A 15,571-nucleotide genomic window follows, 5' to 3' on the forward strand; every position below is an offset into this window, starting at 1 on the left:
TTTTTTAAGAGGTTCTTATTTCCCCAAGAAAAAAAAATCTCAAATAATAATAATAATAATAATAATAAAATCTAAAATGAATAAAAACATAAAACATTTATGAAAAATCTAGTTGTCAATTGATATTAATGACAGTAATAAATAAAAATGATATTTTAGAAAATAATTAAATAACTCGCTAAAAAATTAATATTTTAAATTATTTTTAAATAAATAAATATAATACTGATTTAAAATTTTTGAGTTTCTTTATATATATATATATATATTTATATTAATGAGTGAAAACTCATTTTTTTTCTTCTTTTTTTTTATTATTTCTTATTTGCTTATTAGAATGACTTATTTTACTCAAGAATTTATTAAATTGCTAAGGAAGTACATGCCATATTTATTTTAAATTAGAGAAAAAAATTTGAGAGATTCATATTATTACTATTTAAATGAAAACTCATGATATTTGTATTTTTTTTTTCATGTTATTAGTTTGAGATCAACATAATATTATTGTGAAAATGAATAATAAACTACCAACTCAATTTAAAGAAGTGAATATCATATTGTTCCTTTACATAGTAACATTGGGTTAAAATAGTACAATTGCGTCATTAATATGCCCGAGATATTAGAGGAAACTAAAACCTATTTAAAATATAAAAAATAATTTTTCACTTATTTCCTTTTTGAACTTTTTTATCATATCTCTTTTTAAAAGAATTTGTTTTGTCAATATTATTTTTATCCATTCTAGTAGGAGTAAATTTAGATTTAATACTATAATTTAATAAGCATTCCAAATACTTTATTTATAGTTTTTTTATTAGGTTTATATGAATCGGGTATTTGGTTTGGCTTATATCACAAAGTTAAAATCTTCAATGAAATCTTTTGGAATAAATATATATTCTTTTCATTTCTTTTAAAAAGAAAATAATATATGAAAGGATAATATTATCCTCCCCTCTAACATTCAACGACTCTTCTACTCCGTTCTCACTTTCTCTCCAATTGCTAAACCCATTACAATGATAATTTGAAGTGGAAGATTGAGAAGGAAAGGGGCTTTCTTTTCGATTGCTAAATCCACTATGGTTCTCACTTTCTCTCCAATTGCTAAACCCATTGCAATGATAATTTGAAGTGGAAGATTAAAAAGGAAAGGGGCTTTCTTTTCTATTGCTAAATCCACTACGATCATAATTTAAAGCAAATGATTAAGAAGGAAAAGGAAAGGAAGAAAAAGAAAATAAGGAAAATGTCATTTCATAACTTTTATTTTTTTAAAAATATAATATAAAAATAAATTGTTTACTATTATGTCTTTTATCTCTTTTTTTTTTTTTTAATATCTCATTTTTTTTAATACTCATCTTAAAACTATAAGAACCTTTGAGCTTATATATTATTTACATGATACATTCTTACATTTATGGATTGGGTATTTAATTTTACTTATATCACAAATGGATTTTTATGTTGTAATGTAATTTTCCAATTTGGTTCATTTATATTATTTTTTATCATCATTCAAAACCACTAGTTTATTAAAATTCTTTTATTAAAAAAAATGGAAACGTTACCTCTATAGGTTAAGACCTATTAATAAAAATAATGAAATAATAAATAATAAAAATAAAAATATACCCCTTGTGCTCTTTATTTCTTACATGATTCCCACCTCAAAAATAAATTATTTCCAAAACAAAAGATAAAAAATATTTTATTTTATATTATTTCTTATTTTCGTATTTGAATCCAACTTTTTCATTGTCCATAAATTTTTTAAATTATTAAGGAAGTGCATATACCATATTTAGGTAACACTTTTAATCCTTCCAAAATAAAAAAAATCCTTAGACTTAAAAATATTCTAACAAATAAAATTAGAGAAAAGAAAATGAGAGATTCACATTCTTGTTGATATAAAAATAATTTTTATTATTATAAATATCATTAAATAAGTTTGATAATTATTGAGAAATTCAAAATCAAAAAGTATTTTTTAATGAGGTAGGCCCCACCCTTTGATTATTTCAAATTAATTTACTAAATTTTTTTTAAATAAGCTTATTTATTTAAGAATTTAAATAAACAACCATTATTAACTATTTGAAGTATATGTGCAACACTAAATTAATAAATCACACCTAGAATTAACTTTATTTTTTTAATTTACCAAAAATTGCATTGTGATTAAAAAAAATATAAAATAATATTAATTATTTAAACTATATTTTTTTGTTAGAATTCCTATAAGTCAACAAATAATTATAAAATAGAGATATAATTAATTCAAAAATAATATTTTTATGCTAATAAAAACATTAAAATAATATATTAATTGTTATTGTTTTTTTTTTTTTGTTTCTTTTTCATCTCATACAATAATTTATTATATTGAAAAAAGAAAAAAAAATCCATTTGAAATAATTTTTTGAGAAGATATAGGAAAAACAAAAAACAAAAAGGTAGAGGATAGAGATAGAATAGAAAAGAGGAAATTGTGGGGAAAAAAAAAAGAGAAAAGAAAACATATGATAAAAAAAAAAATAATATAAAAAAATACGGGTAATGAAATCTAAATATTATGACATTTCATGTTTACAAAAAGTTAAAATTTAATTTTTTTTTTTCATCAAATACTTTGAAATACATACATATATATATATATATATATATATATATATATATATATATATCAAAAAATATTTATTACTTCAAATTTTAAGATTTTTTCAAAATAATTTTTAAAAACATAAAATAAGTCTATACTTTTTGGATCTACTTTTGTTAAATTTTTCTATCTTAAAAAAATGTATATTTAAAATTAATGACCTTTTGTCTAAATCTCTTCATTTCAAATATAATATAAATAACATTTTTAATAGGTCAAATTAAACTTTTTATAAAAAACAATCTTTTTATTTTCATATATTAATCATTTCAACTAATAAGTGTTTAGTCTCCTAAGTGTTAATTTCAGTTAGTTCTTGATTTGTCTTAAATTCATCTAATCATCATTAATTTGAAACTTTGCTCCCCTTTGATTTAAAATAGAAAAAAAATTGATGAAATTTTAAATTAATGGTAGGTAAAGGTATTTAGTCCAAACATTAAAGAAGGTAAATAAAATTTTAGCCTATTAGAACTATTCAACGCGTACATAAAAAGCTTGGAAAACATTTTGTAGTTTACAATAAACTTATTTTGTGACAACTCTATCCAACCAATCATGTAGTATTATTGTGAATATCAACCAATGCCATTGTTGTGAGTATAAATTATGGATCAATGATTGAATTACAAGTTACAAAAGTTTATCTTTCATTGAAGATTTTTTTGTTTTTTTTTTTTTTTTGGGCGAAGATAACCCAAATATATCTATCAACATGACCCCAACTAAGATATGTGAGGAAACTATGAATATTTTTTTTTAAAAAAGTAATGAATGAATGCTAGTATCTTGAGATATAATAATGAACGAATGCTAGCATTTTGTAACTGAAATTCATCTTTAAGATTTAAACAAGTTGTAGTTTTAGTTTAAGTTCAAGAAAACATTCCAGAGATCTTGATCTTGCTTTTTTGTACAAAAATAAGTCAGAAAAAATTAAATAATAATTTTTTTTTTCAAAAAAAGTGTATGAAATAAAAATGAAAATAAATTAGATGTTACACATATCACATTTTATTTCTTATCTAGTTTAAATTAGAAATATTAATATAGTTTTATAGAGATATTATATATTTGGTTTAAATTAGAAATATCAATATAGTTTATAGAGATATTATATATTTTAAAGGGAATAAATATTTTTCCTTTCTTTTTGGATAGACTACATATACCTTTATCTCTAATCATCCGATAATCAAAATTTCTCTATCTTATTAACAATCCCTTATATTCATAAATTTCTAATTTTTTATTTAAAATTAAATAATTCAAAACAAAGTCTAGATTTAGATTTTTTTTTTTTTCAAAATGATATTTAAATTGTTCATAAAGTTAAAGCTAATAAAAGGGTTAGAATCTTACCTGAATAATTGATTTTTAAACCCTATTTTGTCCCTCTGTGTACTATACGGAGAAAAGTAATGTCGCATACAGAGAAAAGTGAAGAAAGGTTTTTTAAAAAATTGATCTTCAAAGTGTACATTGCCTCTTTGTGTTCTATATAGAAAAGTGAAGAAAACTTATTATTCAAATATTTATTATAAAAAGACCTTTTTAACCTTTTATAGATCCACATTTTATACATTCATCACCGTTCAAACTACTTTTATTTGTGGAAAAAATAATTTTTGAAAAAAGAAATCGTCACTTATTTTTATTTTTTTAAAAGAAAAAACAAAATAAGAAATAAAACATTTGGTAACTCATTTTCGAAGGAAAAACAAAATCCAAAAAAACCAAGTTTAGATCTGAAAATTAGGTTACTTATCAATAAGGTATTACGAGATAGCATCCGTTTAGGCCCAAGACAAGTCTTTACTAAACAAGTGATAGAAACTATGACAATTCACTAGTAAATTATGAATACCAAGAGATGATAGCAAGAATATACAACAAGACAATGGTAATAAAGAGTAAGAGATAAAGAATACTCAAAATAATATGCATATAAAAAAAAACAAAAAAAATCAAGGTAAGAAAAAAATGTACCTTGGAAAATGCCCTAAAACAAGGCAATGCACTTTCATACAAAGAAAAGGTTAATTTACAAACAAAATAAAAGATATAAAATCAAAACAAGAACCACTCAATATATATATAACATATATACAATTCAAATAAAAAGATGGCTAAACTAGCATCAAATAGACTAATGTACACTAATCATGTAGAGATGTCAGAATTGGACAACAAACAAGTAGTTATAAAATAAATTTAAATAAAATAGTTAAAAGGTGATTACGCTATAGCGGAAGGTTTATCTAATATGCAAAAAATGCCTAGATTAAAAATCAAGAGTTATAAAAGGTCAAAAGCATGTCAAAAGAGATTAAATTAACAAGTTATTCAAATGATACAAAAACAGGACATAAAACAAGCATTTACAAAATAAATCTACATAAAATGGTTAAAGATGAGATAAAATCAAAACAAAAATTGTACATCATATTCAAAGCGTTTAGAACACAATCCAAAAGTCCAAGTGGCTCAAACATGCACCAAATAGCATGGTTTTAAAAACCGGATCGGACCAGCCGGTCCGACAAATCACGATTCTAGGTCCGACCAATTGGACTGGGAAGCCATCAAACCAGAATTGAATCGTTTGAACAAGCGATTCGACCGACAAATAGGACGAACTGGCCAATCCCCTCCGGACCCAACAATTCATTTACCTTCCCCATTCCCCATGCGATTAGTACCCTCACTGTCACCTGGAGCGTCGTTCGACCGGTAACGATACCTCCACTGTCGCCTGGAGCATCATCCGCCAGTAGCACCCCCAGTGTTGGGAACCCTACCCCACCTCTTCCGCTGTGTGCTGAAAAGCCCTCCAACTTCGGTAGCACCCAGCGCAAATCCCGTCATCCCACCCCCGACGGCGGATTGTAAAACTCCTCCTCCCCCACGACGACAAAGAGCCCTCTCACTTGAAATTCCCCCCACCCCTGGAAAGCTCCCCTCTCTTTCTCTCTCTCCCACAACTAGAAAAGTTGCCTTCCATTTTAGTTTTTTAAAATTTAATTTTCTCTCTCTCTCCCCTCCCCCCATCCCCCACAACTGGAACCTTCCATTTTAGTTTTTTAAAATTTTATATTTAATTTTTTTTTGTTTTATTTATTACATATTGACATTTTAATTTATTGAAATTATTGAAAATATTGGGATGATTGACAACTATAAATAAAAAAAATTTTGAAAAAAATGAACAAACGTGATAGATATATACGGTCAAAATTTAGATAGAATTTATTATTTTTATTTATTAATTTTTTAAAAATTTTAATAATATATAAAAATATATATTAATGACATCACTAGTTCAACCGCGGTTCAACTGCCGGTCTGACCAGTAAACCGTGAACAGGTAACTTTTCCAGTTCGATGATCGATCCGATTCTGAAAACATTGTCAAATAATCCAAAATAAACAATTTACCACTCCAAATCAGGTCAACATAGTTAACATGCAAAAATGGAATTAAGTCACAAGCTTAATAAATGATTTTCGAGCGAGACCAAAGCTTAAAAGATTATTTAAGAAGTTTAAAATATAGAGAAAATATAAAAAAAAAAATTAAAAACTCATGATCTAGGAGTCATTTCCAAAAATATTTCTAAGGTAAAAAAATGGGACCTAATTTACGTGCTTAGAAAAACTTATTTATTTAACAAACTTAGGGAGGGATTTCTCAAAAATATTTTAGGGTAAACCAAAAAGTCTAGATTTATGAAAACATTTTAATGGTCAAAAACCAGACAACAAGCAAGCAAATTTTGGAAATCAAATAATGTAAACTTTGCTATGAGCCTAAATTCTTTTCCATAAATGAATCCACATCCCAACCCTTTAATGAATATGGAAAAAGGTTCATATGGATTGGAAATATTCCCATTAAATTTAGATTTGTAAGATTAATCCATTTTTCCAAAATCAAGAAAATTAGAAAATCATAAGTTCAAAAAAATAAGTGATGTAGCCAAGGAAGTGAGCAATATATTAACTACAAGGCATTCACTCATTTACAACCCTCAAATGAGTATGAATTTGAGCTCATAAGAAACATAGAAGACCAAATTAATACTCATATTTGAAAAAAAAAAATGGTTGAAATGTATAAAGAAATACCTATAAATAAGGATGTTTTCATGTGAAATCATGCATTATGTGCCAACAAAAACGAAAACCGTTAATGGCCATAAAATGACCAATCTCAAACACCAAATGATCATAGAAAGAGATTCATAAGGATTGAAAATGGTCCTCCAAAATTTGTTTTAGAAAACCTTTCATAATAATAAAAACAATGAGAGTAACTATCCATTTTTCAAACATGAAGGTAAGACCGAAGTCTATGGTGTTGGACTTGACCTTTGGCCATTATATTGGCCATTAAAAGAAGCTTAACTTTCAGCCAAAAAGGGAATGAAATTGAGCTTTTACAATTAGTTTTAAAGAAAAGGCAAAAAAAAAAAAAAAACAAAAACAAAAGAAGACTCCAACGAGCATTTTCTTAGAGAAAAACTATTTTGACAAAATGTCAAATATGTGGCTCTCATGTTTTGTTTCAAAATCATTCATAAAGCAATTTTTAAAGACTCAAAACCAAGGAAAAAAAAAATAAAATCCTTAAAACCAAAATCAAAAGAAATCAATGATTCCAAATCCAAATAAGCTTCATATCATGATAATGTCAATGGGCTTCCAAGAAAGGAAAATAACTTAATAAAATGAGTAAGACTAAATCAGTCAAAGCATGAAAAACTACTAAATAATGAAATAAATAAGAAATCAATGATTGGAGCCAAAATATGCAATCCAATGACATAGATATGATGTAATTTATGTAATATAAAAAAGCTTAAATCATCTAGGTTTAAGGGATTTAACTTCTATTTTGAGCCTAATACCAGGTTTAAGGAATGATAAAAGTGATAAGTAGAAAATTTATTATCAACTAAGTACAAGGAGTTAAACATGCATAACTGAAAAACTCGAGAGTTGTGAACCATGAAGAGTCTAAGAAAGGTTGTGTAATGAGTGAGTCATGGTCATGAAATACTAGTAATGAATGTTATGAAGTGAGATAAATGATGAGAAACCATGATGAAGGAGGTTGGAACGCAAACTTGGTAGCAACACATTCCTTGACTTTGATGTGATTTTTGAAGTACTTTCTTCCATGATCTTTTTGGGGCAATCTGCATATATTTTTAAAACTCAAGAAGTTAAAAATCTAAGGTGGTGTTTGTTTTTTGGCTGAATAGAAAAAACTAAAATATTTGACTTTTTCTATTAAGCTAAAAGTAACCTATTGACATCATCTAACATAACTAAAGTGAATTTATTATCAATAGATTCAGTTTAGTTATGTTGAATGATGTCAACAAATTACTTTTAGCTGAATAGAAAAAACTAAATATTTTGGCTTTTTCTATTTAGCCAAAAAACAAACACCACCTAGGGCTTTAAACAATGCACAAATCGGAGTTGAAATGAAGAAGTTATGGTCATTTGAAGACAATTGTGCAAAGATGAAGGACCATTTCAAAATCACCCATTGCCACTTTGATGTTTCATCTCCTCCACCTTGATAATTGCATTTTGGGCACTCCGTTTGCCCTAAGTGAGCCCCATATGACTAAAAGTCATGATTTTATTATTATTATTAGTCATTATTAGGTAATTATTTGTAAAATAAGTGACCAATAGGAACATGCCATGTGTGAAGTTCTTTTTTTCTTTTTTTTTTCTTTTTTTTTTAAGACTATAAAAACTCAATTCTTAGGGTTAAACAACAACGGGTGAATTAGATTAATAATAGAATGATTGATGTTAAAGCGCTAGTGTTGAGATCAAAATATCTTTTAAAGTTAGTTTGATTTAGGAGATAGCACAATCACACATTCCTTGATACTAATGACTCTTATAATCATTAATCCCTAGTTATCAAAAGTTTTGTCATTGTTATCCATCCTAAGGCAAATCTACATAGAGTGGTAAAAGTCTAAAAAAACTTAAAATTAAACCTAGATTTCATATAGATTCATCTATTAGGTAATTCGATAGAATAAAATATTAAAAATTAGGATATATATCAACTCTGAGGTGTGGAACTCAAGTTGATCTTGTTAGACCATAAGATTATTAAATTAGATACCCTTGTTTCACCTAAATGTCCATACCTGAAGTTAGATTGTGGATCCACAATCTTGATTAATTGAATTAAAATTTAATAATTATTTTATAATTTAAATAAATTTATTTTAGGAAAAGTTTATTTAGATTTAATTACATTAGTTTTTTTTTAAAAAAAAATTAACAAATAATTAATCCTTTTAATTTAAAAAATAAATAAACATATTATAATTGATTCTATAAGACATCAGAATACTATAAAATCATGATAACTTTATCTCTAGTTTTTTTTTTAGCTACAAATATAGGTGTAGACCCCTCTTGTGGCTAAAGGATTTTTCTCACACCTAGAGAGCTAGGCATTTTATTTGTTGGAGTGGGGGGACACTTTCCAAAGGAGCCAAGCTACTGAGATGTGTGGCAAAGAATGTGGCCACCTTGCCATGGTGGTAGTTGAGGGTGGTGACATCTTTGCTGAACCGGAAAACAATGGAGCTAGTAAAAGCTTATATGAGAATGAAGAAATAGAGCAAGAGGAAGAGAGAGCTGGGTTGAGAATGAAAGAAAAACAGGGGAAGGGGAGTTTTTTTTCTGGGATTGAAAATGAGGCTTTCAACAAGTGGAGGTTTAAAGAGAATGTGAGAAAGAAGGGAAGCAAAGAAAACAGAGGAGAATTGGAAAGGTGGGAGAAGGGTGGTGAGCCTAAAGATATCCTAGGAGGGGCAAAAAACATGGAAGGTTTTTTGGGGGAGAAAAATAGAGAGCCGAAGGGGAGTAGCTGCAGCTAGCTGGATTTTGAGTAGGTGGAGATTTTTTTAGGAGAGCTTGAGAAAGAGAACTGGAAGTAAGGCTTGAGATGAGACCTATCAGATTGGAACAAGCTACTGGTTTAGCCTTTGGGTTTGTGATTGGAAGGTTCAAAGATGTGAAGAAGATGGCAGAGTTGCAGAAAGAGGTGGAGAAGTACAAAGATTCCATGCTTATAGACGTTTGGGAAGAATACCTAAACCTCCCACACAAAACTTTGGCATTTTTCAAAGCAGCATTTGAACCCTTTGATGTGGATTATTATGTCAAACCTGATGACGACATTTATTTACATCTAGATCAACTATCCACCCTTCTAGATAATAAGCGAAGCCATTCGCCAACTTATATTGGGTGCATGAAGAAAGAGCCAATCATCACTAACCCTAAAATGAAATGCTACTAGAAATAACAGTTTGAGAATGCTTAACAATGAAGATGTCACTATTGGATCATGGATACTTGCCATGAACATCCATCATGAAGATAACCGAGCAATATGTGATCCTTAATGCACACCAACGTCTATTGCTGTTTGGGACATCCCAAAATGTTTGGGTTTATGTAACCTAACCAACAGGCTGAATGAGTTTCACAAGATGAGCATGTTGTCACAGGATGCTTCAAATGACCCTTCCCATGGGCTTATGTAGAGCCTAGGAAGCTTCTGGAGACTCCTACACTTAGCCATTAATGGGAAGATTGTGGAAGGTTCTACAGATGCCTAGAGATGTCCACACATCTCTACATTATGGTGGAAGACATGAGAGGAGTCCAAGGCTTTCTAGAGAATTCTAAAGATTTTTTGTATATTCTTGTACCTAGGCTTGAACATAGAATGGTGTAGGGTGTTCTAGAATATTCTTGAGTTGTAAGGAACCCTTCAAGGTTCCAAAGAGTTCCATTGGTGCCTATAAATAGGTTAAGGCCTCATTTGGCCAAGGCACCTCCCAAAAAACCTCCCCAAAACCACCCAATAACCTAACCAATCAAGCAAGTGAGTTCCAAATCACTTTTAAAAGTTTCCTTTGAGCAATAAAAGCTTTTATTCTTTAAGAGTTGCCTACTACGCCTTCCAAAGCTTCCAAGTCGTAAGCATCTTAGCCTAGTAAGATAAGCATTGAGAGTAAGGCTGACTTAACAAGATCAAGTGTCTTGACTTGTCTAAGTGTCGCACGAGTTTAGGAAAATACTAAGTCTGTGACAATGTGCTCTAAAAGCCCAACATTGCCACCAAATGATAGGTAGCGTCCATTTGGGCATAATGTACTCTCCAAATGCCTCTAATCACCAAATGGGCTGCTCCATTTTTCGGATATTTCAATTTCCGAAAGAGCAATCAAATAGTTTGAAGCCATCTTCAGATGCAGTAAAGTTTTCTCATACCACTCAGTATCTTACATTCAACTGTCATTGGAAAAACCATGCATTCTAGTTAACCATTCTGTTCATCTCCCTCAAGTGACATGTCATTTCTCTCAAGTGACATGTCATCTCTCATTGTGGTTACTTGCAGAACATTTGGAATTGTATATGGATAGGGTTTGTATATTTTTTAATTGAAAAGTGTAATTTTTAAGAAATCCCAATTCTCAAATAATTTTCAAAATTCCAATTTTCGAAACTCCAATTCTCAAATAATTTTCGAAACTCGATTTTCAAAACTCTAATTTTCAAATAATTTTCAAATTTAATTTTCAAAACTCCAATTTTCAAACAATTTTCAAAACTCCAATTTTCAAAACTCCTATTTTCAAATAATTCTCCAAAATTCCAGTTTTCAAAATTTCCATTTTCAAATAATTTTCCAAAATTTCAATTTTCAAATAATTTTCCAAAATTTCTTCAAATTTAATTGTCAAAACTTCTATTTTCAAATAATTTTCCAAAATTCCAATTTTCAAATTTAATTTTTAAAAATTCCATTTTCAAATAATTTTTCAAATTTCCAATTTTCAAAACTTTCATTTTCAAATAATTTTCCAAAATTCTCATTTTTCAAATTTAATTTTCAAAACTTCCATTTTCAAATACTTTTCCAAATTCCCAATTTTCAAAACTCCCATTTTCAATTTTTTTTTTAATTCCAATTTTTAAATTTAATTTTTAAGATTTCAATTTTCAAAACTCTAGTTTTCTTTCAAATAATTTTAATTCCACTCCAGTTTTTAAATTTTTTTTTTTTTTAATTCTACCACTTTTCATCATTCATTAGGATTTTAAGTTACTAAAAATTTCGTTTTTAAATAAACTTGCTACATTTCCTTTTAGGTAAGCACTTTCACAAATTTTCTTTGATTTTAAAATATTTTTCTGCTTTCTTTGATTTTTAATAAGCATGAAGACAATTTTCATAATTCCAAAATAATGGAATTCATGAGATTAATTCATGAAAAATCAATTGGGTTTTGGTGGGGGCCCTACATATGAGTATTCTTTTCTGATTACCAACTATTATGCTTAATGAATATTGCTTGATTTTTGTTTTGCTCTTTAATATGCATGTGATAATTTTATATTTGAGCTAACCTTGTTTCCATGATAGAGCACTATTATTTGCTGCTAAGGTACAATCTCACTCTCACTTTGCTTATTCTTATGCGTGATTTGTTTTATTATTTGATCATTTCATTGGTGTTCGTTGATTTCCTTATCAATTATCACACTTACTTCACCTTATTTAGTAAAGATCCGTTTTTAGGGACTTAGAAGGGTGTTAGAGTTTTTTTACCTTACCTTCCCAATAAGTAACCTGACTTTGGTTTTTCACAGACTGTCCTTTCCAAATAAGGAGTTACATTTAGGGTTTTCTTTCTTATTTTGTTTTCCCTTAAAAAAAATAAAACAAAAATAAATGGCGACTCCAGGTGTCTTTCAAAAAAAATTAAATTTTCACCAAATAAATTAAAAAACGAGTTTTGTCATTGAGTAGGAACGCATCATGTGAAATATGAGGTCCACAATAGGTTTTAGTGTTTTATTTATCATAGAGATTTGCGATCAAATCAAGCATTTTATCAAACATTCAAAAAGAAAAAAAAAATGAGAATTCATAAATGAAAGAAAAAAACCCAATAGGCAAGTATGGCCTTTCAATATTCACACCCAACATACATATAATCTTAAGAAGCAAAAGAAAATGGAAATAAACTAAGAATAAAATCAAGAAAATGAAATGCGGTTGATCTTACCCAATAACCACTTGAGACATTTGGCTTTTACTAAGCTAGAATCCTCATTCCAAAGCCAAACTTGCCTCAAGCTTCAATTTTTCTCTTCTTCTCCTCATTTTCTCTCAATTTTGAGAGAGTTTCTTCTTAAAAATGCCAGATATACTCTTTCAAAAAATGAACCTCAAGACGTTTTTTAAAGGCGAGGAAGGGTAGGGATTCTAACACATGTCATTGTTTCCATCATAGGCTCAAATTCACTTTAAAACTAAACCCAAATTAAGAAGACCTCTTACCTAAGCCCACAAAATCCTCCAAAACTAGTCTTAGAAAATATGAAAAAGAAAATGGGTTTAAAATAAAGATTAGAAATTGATTTGGGACAATTTTTACAGCCTACAACCCTTTAATTTATTTTATTTATTTTTATATCTAATTTATGGTTTTAGTCAGAAACTTAATTTAGGGCATTACACCAATCCAAATCGGATGGATTTAGAATAAATATAAATGAGTTTGAGAAATTTTTTAAAACTAGAAGGATTCAAGTAGGAACTTGTGATTTTAGTTCTTTTTAAAAATTTTAAAGCCTATCACAATCCATATTGTTGTGGCCATTATATATAATATTAAATAAAAAAACTATTAGTTTTTTTTCTCATTTTTCAATATCAATCCATATTTATCCATTTTTTAAAATTCTCTATTCATCTATTTTAAATATTAAAAACTACTTTTATTACAACATGTTTCATTACATTTTGAATATAAAAAATGAAATTATTTTGAAATTTCATTTTGGAATTCAATAAAAAAATTACATACTCCTTTTAATTTCATCGTAAAAAAATGATTTCACCATAAATTTTTTGTCCTCTTATTTCTTTCTACTCCTAAATGCTTTTGCCTAACATTTTTCATGGTTTTTAAGTACAGTTGTTTTGATTTCCTTGAATATCTTTCCTATTTCTTAATCGCAATTGTTTTGAGAGATATAGAGGGAGTTTTAATTTCCTTAAATACCTTAGTAATAACGATTAAGTTTTGGTATTAGAATTATAGTGCACCAGCATAAGAAACAAATAAAAATATAAAGATGTGTAACACTATATGATCATAAACACCTCTACCTTGTAATTCAGGGATCCATAATTTGTAGTTAATGTTCACAATAATAGCATTAATTTACGATTAGAAGTTCACAATAATAACACCATGGTAAGTTGGATAGGAATTGTTAGTTCATATACAACAAATAGTGGGTATAATTGTTTGAATCAAGTAAACTAAAAAAACTTTTTCATAGTTAAATCTATCTAAAGAACTTAATATTTGATAAAATGAATAAAACAATTTACAAAAATTTTGAGCGTGTTTGGTAATGTGATTTAAAAATTGTTTTTTGTATTTAAAAATAAAAAATTATTTTAAAAATTTTATAACATTATTTGAGAGATGTTTTTTGTATCTTCTTTTTAAGAACAAAGTGAAATAAAGAATAGTTTTTAAGGGACAAGTAGAAATTTTCACCAATTTTCAAGAATAAAATAAAAATATAGAGAAATTAAATATATATATATATATATAATAAATATCTTTCTTCTTCTTTCTCTATGACCCAATATGGATTCTCGAAATTTTCAAATACGATGATATTCTTTTAAATTACACAAGCTTTTTAAAATTTCCTTTAACTTCATTGAAAATTTTCATTAAGTAAATAAATTCTAAATTAAATTTTACTTGATACATAAAATTTATTAATTTATAAAAAAATTAAAATTTAAAAATGATTTAATTGGTATTATAAAGCCATGAAACTCAATTATATTAAAAAATTATAAACCAAGATTCATTGAATGACTTGTTGGAATTTTTATGTGTAGACTTACATAATCAATTTGATAATTTCATAAATCAGTGTTAATTTAATTTTTGCATTGTGGTCCATAATGGGGCTAGACACATTATTGCTTGATTTTTTATGGGCTCACCATAATTCACTTGACTGATCCATTAAGTTAAGTGGTTCAAATAATGTGTGTAATGTGTAATATATATATATATATATATATATATATATATAGAGAGAGAGAGAGAGAGATGTGCATTTGGAATGTGTCTCATTTCTTCTTCTTGAAGAGCACACACTGCACGCACACACACATTTGGACTGAATTTTTTGGGAGGAAAGGGAAGAGCTCATTAAACCATAATTCTCGTGTCATCACGAACCTGGAGCAGCTTCTTGGATACCAGTGGAAGAAGAAGAAATGGTTTTTCATGGCATAAACCAAGGTAACCGATTGATTGTTTACGTTCAATGCATGCTTAAATGTTTACATGTGATCCTATGTTGTTTAAATTCTCTTCATGACTTAGCTAGTTTCTTTTTTATATAGAATTATTTTTTATTTATTTTTTTTAATAGGCAAATAAACTCCAAATCAAGCAAAACTTAACAATGCATTAGATTATTAAAGAGTCTAATAATTTTTAAAAATAATTTAAAACTCAAATAATGATTCAACTAATACTATAAAATTTTGAAAAAAAAAAAGGCTTAGAATTACTGTATTATTTTTCTTCTATATAAGTTCATATTTTTCTTTAGTTTTTTTACTAGACAAATAAACTCCTAATTAAGTTAGACTTAATGTGTTGGATTAAATTTTTAAAACACTCTATTATCCCATTAATATAGAAAATTATGGATAAAAATCGCTCCATGGTATTCATTATGGACAAAGTGTTGTAGAATGCTTTGATATAATCTATAATT

The 15,571-nt window shown here is 27.5% G+C and overlaps 1 pseudogene; it reads left to right on the forward strand.

The window, feature by feature from the left end:
* Nucleotides 1-9,668: 9,668 nt before the first annotated feature.
* Nucleotides 9,669-10,867, forward strand: LOC117927905 (annotated as a pseudogene).
* Nucleotides 10,868-15,571: the final 4,704 nt, after the last annotated feature.

Source organism: Vitis riparia, chromosome 13 (assembly GCF_004353265.1).
Source record: "Vitis riparia cultivar Riparia Gloire de Montpellier isolate 1030 chromosome 13, EGFV_Vit.rip_1.0, whole genome shotgun sequence".
NCBI classification, from domain to species: domain Eukaryota; kingdom Viridiplantae; phylum Streptophyta; class Magnoliopsida; order Vitales; family Vitaceae; genus Vitis; species Vitis riparia.